The sequence below is a fragment of the Fulvia fulva genome, chromosome 3, assembly GCF_020509005.1.
Source record: "Fulvia fulva chromosome 3, complete sequence".
Classification (NCBI taxonomy): domain Eukaryota; kingdom Fungi; phylum Ascomycota; class Dothideomycetes; order Mycosphaerellales; family Mycosphaerellaceae; genus Fulvia; species Fulvia fulva.
The window spans coordinates 1939170-1947984 of NC_063014.1; positions in this window are offsets into that span (position 1 = coordinate 1939170).

Genomic DNA, 8815 nt, shown 5'->3' on the forward strand with positions numbered 1-8815 from the left:
GAGTGTTAAGAACATATAGGCCGTAGGATAAGTATATAGGTATAGGTCTATTATATAACTAGATCACGTAACTAGGGTTTACTAGCCTATAGGCTAGTAAATATCTAGACACCTAGTATCTACCTATACTAATACTAGCGATACTATATAAAGATATACGCTATCCTATTAGGTCCTTCTTCGTCTATCGTATAATCCGCCGTCTTCTACTACTACGTAACTCGTACCTGTTTAATAGAGACGTTTAACTCCGCCCCTCCTACCGTAAATCCTAGCGACTCCCCGGTAAAGGGCTCTAGTCCGTATTTCGTACGTTACCGGTATTAGTAGTTTAGGGACTAAGCTATTGTCGAAGTCTTCCTACAAAGATAGTAACTAAAGTAGTAGTCTGATCTAAGGGCTACTTCGCCGGTTTCCTAGAAGATATTAGGGTTATACTAGCTTAACTAAGGTAGGCCGAGGACAATCTCGTATTCAAGGTCGGTTACGTAGTATATTATTTGCTCGTAATAATAACCGCCGATAATAACGTTGACTAAGGCTACGTATATAATACGTCTAGTACTCGCCTTCCTATCGCCTAGTATTAAGTTCTTACTCTAAACTACAGGTATTAGAGGGATGTTATATTTACGTATATATTTCTAATCGAGAAAGAGAGAGGTTAAAGTAGAATCTAGTAGGCCTCGTACCTTTCTATTTTATATTATTATAGGCAGTACTATATAAGGGTATATATCTAGTAACTATAGTTCTAATATATAGGCCGATATCTTAAGTTCTCCGCTATAGTCCGTCTCTTATATTCTATACCTCTTAATCTTATACTCCTTCTAATTTATATTCTAACTACTATCTACTATACTTAGGTAGTAGCCCCGGTGTTTCTCTACTCGGTAGCGAGGGTACTTAAGTTCGGAGTCGCGTTACGTAGTCGAGGTAGGCGGTAGTCGCCGTTATAGCCGTATATCTCGTACTCGGGGTTACTAGTAATATATAGTCCGGTACGGTAACGGAAGTACTTACCCTACTTCTTTAGATCTTTGCGACCCTCGCGGTTAAGCGGTAGTAGATTCTTAAGGTATACTAGTAAGTCTTCCTTCTTCTTAATACCTAAGTACTATAGTAGGCGCTATATAATCGCGCCGGTCGCGCTAGCTACGGTAGCTATAGTAGTTATTACGTTACTAGTAGGGCCTAGGTTCTAGTTATTCTAGTTACCTCCTCCGCCGCTACTACGAGGGCGGTTATTATCCTACTAAGGGTATAGCTACTCGGTTACGTAGAAGGTCTCGTCTAACTCGGTATACTCCTTAATAACATTCTATATACTATTTAGGTAACGGTTGACCTCTCGGTCGCCGAATGTCTTAACGAAGTACTTACGGTTTAGGCGGTTACGGAAAAGTATTAGCTCGGTATTATCCCCCTAGTCTATCTAGGTACGTAACTTCGAGTAACGTGCGAAGAATACGATAAAGGATTCCTTCTACTACTACTTATAGGTTGTAATATCGACTATAGCCTTTATAGCTTCGTTCTAGGTACCGTACTATCGAGTTATCTAGTCTAGTAGCTCCTCGCCGGTACTAAACTCGTTATATAACTAATGTCCTAGGATAGGGATACGTAGCTTAATAGTAGTCTAGACTTTACTATTAGTCTATCTATATAGGAAGCGGAGGGTATCCTACTTAGTACGGAAGGTCGCTACTATAAGCTTTAGTAGGATACTCGTATACTAACTATCGAAAGATAGGTCGGTATCGTTCTTAAACTTCTTAGGATCTAGTACTCCCTTACCGATCTCTATACTATACTCTAAGGTACGGTCGATATTAATAAGACGCTCGGCGAGGTCTACTACCGGTGTCTATATACGATTAGTACGTCCTCCTCTAGTACGTACCGTCTCTTAGCGCTCGTTACGGCGGCGATTATCGCGGCCTCGATCCTTATTTTTATCGCTACGGCCTAGGCCGTTATTATTATTGTTATCTCTACTACTACCCCTACCGCCCCCGGTAGCGGCTTTATAATATATACGCTAAAGCTTCTCGAGGGAGGTCTCTCGCGGGTAAGAGCGCGAGCGTAACGGACTACGGCCTCGACGCCTATTACCGTTAGTAGTGTTGTCCTCTATAGCTTAGAGTCGAGTCTTTAAGTCATTAATCTCCTTCTATAACGCCTAGTTTATACTCTTAGTATCTTATACCTTCTTCTTAGCCTCTTATACCCTCTTCTTCTCCTTTTCGCTACGATCGTAAAATTGTTTATATAGATCATTAGCTTACTTATACTTGTCCTAGACCTCCTTTAACTTAGCTAGGTCTAGTACGTTCTTAAGATCCTATACTATCTTCTATAAGGCGGACTTCTCGGTTCTAAGTATCTAATAGATACGGTTGTATTCGGCGTAGAGGTTACGGTACTAGTCGTTCTAGAGGGCGTTTATACGTTATAAGACGTCGACTTGCTCGGTAGCGGTCTACGCGGTATTAAATCCTCGTAGGATAAAGTCGTACAAAGTCTTAGGGTAGTCTCGGACTAACTCGGCGAGGTCGTTCGCGTCGACGTTCTAGAAATCGCTAGCGGCGATATGTTCGGCTTCGTCGAGGGAGTAGTAAATAGGTAGTATATTGTCGCTACCCTTCTCCTAGTACTCCTTTAGCTCGTAGAGTTCTATAAAGTTAATAGCGCCTCTCTATTCTCTATTAAGTACCTTCTCCTATACTATATCTAACTCCTACTAAAGAGTGACGCCGGTATTAATCGTAATACGCCGGTCGTTATCTTAAGTCTAGGGCTATAGAAAAGATAAGAGATCTAGGAAAAGAGATATACGCTTGCCTAAGGGCTTTACCGGTAGTAGTATACCGTTCTAGGTCTATAAGTCCTACTGACTCGTTATAGTATAGTTATTAACGCGACCTATCGCTATCGCTAAGGTCTTCGCGGCGTTAACTTCCCTAGGTATCTACGTACTTAGCGCCTTACCGTGTTCTACTATATACTCGTAGTCGCGTATTCTTTAGTTCTATAAGTCTATTCCTATTATTACGCGTCCCTTACCTAGATCCGTAATCTAGGTAGGCTAGTAGAACAAACTATAAGGGCGCGCGTACTATAGGGTCCGGGAGAGATAGTTATTGTTCTACGAAGCTACGAAAGAGGAGCGCGAGGCGCGGCGAAGTTATAAAGTAAAGCTAAGCCGCGCTAACCCGATACGGAAGGTCCGCGGTTTAGCCGGGCCGACGTAGCTATAGTAGGGGGTCGCGGGGGTCGCGGGCTACCCGTAATAACGCTATATATATTAAAGATAGCTACTATAGGACGCTCTATTATCGATAGGAGTACTAGGTAGAGGCCTACGCGATAAACGTAACTAATTATAACGTATTTATAGAAAAGCTATACCGGAAGTAGAAGGACCCCGACGTACTCGGTAAGCTACCGGCTATATACTATTATCGGTAAGGTCTATTCTCGAAGTTAGAGTTAGATAAGCTACTACCTTATCGCCCTAGCCTAAATTATAAGATTAAGCTAAAGAAGGATACTCGGCTACCGTTTAAGCGGCCCTATCCGATTTCGAATAGAGAGTTAGAAGTAGTAAAAGCTTAGGTAGATAACCGACTTTAGAAAGGTAATATCTAACGTAGTAACTTATCTATAGTATTACCGGTAATTATTATACGTAAACTAGGTAGTAGACTACGCGTCTATATCGACTACCGCGCCCTAAACGCTATTACTATAAAATCGAGGTACCCTATCCTACTTATTTAAGATACCCTTAACCGGATTAGTAGTAAGAAGTACTTTACTAAGCTCGATATAATCGCTACCTTTAATCTTTTACGTATCGCGGAAGGGGACGAGTAGAAAACGGCATTTACTACGCGCTACGGTTAATTCAAATGTCTAGTAATACTCTTTAGTCTCTATAATATACCCGGTACCTTCTAGTTATATATTAATAACGCGCTCTAAGAGTACCTAGACGATTTTACCTCCGCGTACCTCGGTAACGTACTTATATTTAGCGATACCCTAGAGGAGTATATCGTTTACGTCGAGAAGGTCATAGCGAAGCTATAGGAGGTAGGACTTTAACTCGACATCGATAAGTACGAGTTTTACGTCTAAGAGACGAAGTACCTTAGCTTAATTATAGGCGCGGACGGTATTAAGATAGATAAGGACAAGATCGCCGTAATTTAAGGATAGGAGACCCCTCGTAACCTAATAGATATTCTGTCCTTCCTTAGCTTTTATAACTTCTATAGGCGGTTTATTCGTAACTACTTAGGCATCGCCTACCCGATAATATAGCTTACTAAGAAAGACGTACTATAGGTATAGGGTAACGAATATTAGGACGCTTTCGAACGTATAAAACAAGCGTTTACTAAGGACGATATTATACTCGTATATTTCGTACCTAGGCGAGAAACGAAGCTCGAAACGGATACGTCGGACTTCGTTACTACTATAGTAATGTCGTAGTAAGGAGAAGACGGTATATAGCGCCTAGTAGCTTTTATATCTAAGAAGATGTCGCCGTAAGAATATAACTACGACATCTATAATAAGGAACTACTCGCTATCGTAAAAGCCTTTAAGGAATAGAAGCTAGAGCTTATATCTAGAGATATTAATAGAGATAAGGCCGACTTCGAAAACCTTACCGACGAAAGCGGTAAGCTAATCCTAGTTTACTCTAATTATAAGAACCTTAAATAGTTTACGAGTACTAAGGTCCTTAATAGATACTAGGTACGTTAGTCCGAGTTCTTATCGTAGTTCTACTTTAAGACTATCTATATCCCTAGTAAGACGAATGTCAAACCTAACACTCTAATACGGCGGCTATAGGACGTCCCTAAAGACGATAATAACCTACGAAGACAGTATTAAGAACAGACGTTACTACCTAAGTACCGATTCCTTAATATCTCGCCGATAGAGATCCGTCTAGGCCGATAGGATAATAAACTTATAACTAAGATCCGCGTTATATACGGAGAAGCGGAGCTATAGTAAGCGTTACGCTAGTTAGACGTAGGAGAGCCTTATACGCTACTACGCTAGTACCGTATAGATAATAGCGAGGCGGTAGCTATAGGCGGCCTTATCTATATTAAGAATAGATACGGCGGCTATAACGTCTTCGTACTAGACGTACCGGGTTTACGCTTTAAGGTCTTCTAAGTATATTATAGTACCCCCTCTACTAGTTACCTAGGTCGTACGAAGACCTACGAGCTTATTACTCGCGACTTTATCTAGCCCGGCCTTTCGTAGTATATATATAATAAGATCTTTAAGTACTACTAATACCGCTCGTTAAAACCCTCGTAGACGTAATACCTAGGGCTACTAAAACCCCTCTTAAACCCGTTTAAACTATAGGACGAAATTGCTATAGATTTCGTAGTAGGACTACTAAAGAGTACTAATTATAATAGCTATTAAACAGGTACGGGTAGATAGTAGCGGAGTAGAGTAAGAGATCAATCTTTAACTAACTAATAGTACGAGCGTATAGCAATATATTAGGAACTAATGTGTTGATTGTGTTAGATGTCTATCTAAGCTAAAGAGGAGAGAAGGTATCTCCCTATAAGCTGAGTCATCGTAGATGCCTTAGGCTGCCAGATCACTTTCTGATTATTGACTCCCTTTAAGATGCTATATCTTAACACTCCTACTCATCTCGTATAGGAGGTTATAGTCTGCTCACTTCCTGTCAATAGTACTTGGACCTTTTTATGATAGGTTCAGCTGGCTTACAAACCTCTAGAAGTGTGGACTAGTCTTTGGTTTTGTAAACCCGTCTATAACTATCTTAGAGGTTAGGGTGTGCTTAACAGCAATAAGCCTCCTCTACCAAAGTTTCCTAATAGCGTTATAGGCAATGTCAATGTGCTTCGACTTGTCATAAATATGTGCATCTTTTACTAGGGTGAGGGCAGCTTAATTGTCACCTCTTAATTGGACTGGTCTTAAATTTGATACAGTCTCCTACTAACTCTAGACAATCTATTTCTCTTAGTAGTGAAGCTAGGAATTGGGACTGCTTCGCACATGCATTTATAGCCATATATTCAGCCTCTATTATAGATGTTGCTATAGACTTTTGCTTCTTGCTCATCTAAGAAACTGGTGCCCTACAGAGGAAGAAGATATACCTAAGGATTGAGACTCTGTCTGCTTTGTCTATTGTATAATCAGAATCACAGTATCTAATAAGGTGTCCTTTTCTAGACTTTGAGAACTGAAGTCCTAGATCAGGGTATGATCTTAGGTACCTAGTGATCTTCTTCAAAGCCTTTATATAGTAGGTGGATAGGTCACTCACAAATAAGCTCATCCTTCCTAGGGCAAAAGCAATGTCTAGCCTTGTGATTATTGCTAGCCACATCCAAGTACTATTGATACTCTGGTACTCTGCCTTGTCACACCTCTTATCTATATAGCTTGAAGGTTTGAGGGCCTCATAGCTGTCTATAGGTGAGTGTGTAGGTGCTGCCTTCTTATAGTTCATTCCTATCTTAGCTAGGCTGTCCCTAACAAAGTGTCCTTGGTCAAGTTTCAGGATTCCTCTCTTCCTGTCCCTTATGACTCTCATGCTAAGGATCTTTTCAGGTTCACCTAGATCTTTGATCTTGAAGATCTTGCCAAGTTCTCTATTAAACTAGAGAACATCTGTCAACTTTAGTGTAGCAATTAGAATGTCATCTATATGTATAAGGATTATGATCCCCCTCTTCTTATAGATAAGTAGGTATAGATCCACTTCTGACTATATAAATCCAATCTCTCTGAGCTTTGACATACAGAGTTGATTCTAATCTCTAGCTACTTGCTTAAGTCTATACAAGCTTTTGAGGATTCTAAACACTATGTTTAGTAGAAGCTCAACTCCTAGTAGTGGTAACATAAAGATGTCTTTATAGAGGGTGCTTTCTGTGAATGCATTGTTCATATCCACTTAGTAAAGATAAAGATCCTTCTTATACACAATAGCCATAAACACCCTAAGGGTGTCCTATCTTACTATAGGTGCAAATGTCTCTATAAAGTCAATACCAAACTTCTATAAGAAGCCCCTTATAACTAGTCTAGCCTTGAACTTTTCAATAGCTCTACTAATGCTTCTCTTAATATCAAAGACCTATCTTAATGTAACTAGATTTGCTCCTTTTAGTAGAACAGAATTCTCCTAGGTGTTATTACTCTATAGAGCATCTAGTTCCTTTTAGATTGCTTCCTTCTAAAGATGTCCCTATTTCTTATCATTTATAGCATCCTTATAGGACTTTAGAATTAGGACCTCTTACTTATATATAATAGCTTCTATAGTTACTATAAAGGCCATTTCCTTAACTTCTTCTAGGAATTCGCTATCCTATAGTATTGAGCTGTCTACTGATTATATAGCTATAAAGAAAGCTTAGTAAGAAGCAGCAAGGTTCTCTAAGAGGTCTATTGCTTCTCCTACTTTAGTAGTGAGTTCGGGCTTAGGGACTATAGATTTTAGGGCTTTCTGTTTTATGTCATAGCCCTTAACATTATAGTCAGCCTTTCTCTTTCTAAGGGATGATTTAGGGACCGTTACTTATAACCTAGTAATGTCTATTTCCGAGGGATCTAGGGGGCTTCTCTTAATTAGCTAATCGATTTTCTAAAATTCCCCTACGTTCTCCGGAGGTTAGGGAAGTTATATAAACAGCTTTCTCGGCTAAGCGACTTTAGGGCTCTCAATTAGCTAATCTATTTCGGGGGTACTTTAATAGACGGCCTAAATAGTAGGTAGATTGTCCTAAGGATACGTTCTTCCTCGGCCTTCCTAAGGGCTTCTTAGCTAGTACGCTACTTAGTAGATTTAATATTAGAACATTAAGACCTATATTACCTCTAGACTAGTCCTAAAAGAAGTCTAGATATATATGTTGTTTAATAGCTCTTATGTCTAGTTCCTAAAAGAGCTAGGCTTTAGCTATGTTTTTAATATACCTAATAAACACTACTTCTTTACCCCTATTTATCAGCTTGTTACTTCTTGCCTATTGAGGTTAGGACCTTGTGTCTATATAGATAATAGCTTTACATCCCTAAACTTTGAAATAGTTGATAGTCGGTTTGATACTATTAAAAGCCTTATCTAGTAAAACCTTAAACCTACCGTAATCTAGGCCATTTAGTAGTTTGTTCCTTATATAAGTTTGGGCCTCTAGTGCTTTAGGCCAAAATTCAACCGGCATTTTAGCCTCTTTAAGCATTGCCCTTATAGAGTCCTCTAAGGTTTGTATTGACCTCTTAACTATTCCATTCTATAGAGAGTTATATACCTTAGTCGGCTCGAGCCTAATCCCTAAATCCTTCTCCTACTACTTTACTAATATAATAAGTTCTTTTGTATTATTAAGCCTTACTACTTTTAGCTACGCTAATGATTTCCTCTCTACTTTAATCTTCTAGTTCTAGAGAGTAACTAGAGCATCTTCTCTTTTCCTAAGAGGAAAGGTCTACTTCTTCCTAGAGAAGTTGTTAATAATCTTAAGCTAGTATTTGAGTCGTAGTCTTAAGATTAGTAGTAGGCTATATATGTCAATAGATATAAGGGCAAGTCTTTTAGGTCTTCTCTCTATAACTTTGCCTTTATACTTCTTTATCTTTGCTATTAAATATACTCTATACTAGTGAAAGCCATCCTTAGGGATAGGAATAGGTTCTTTTAAGTCTATTACCTTATAAAGATTCTAGAGCAAATTCTTCCTAAAGTGTGCAAATCTTCTATACTAAAGCT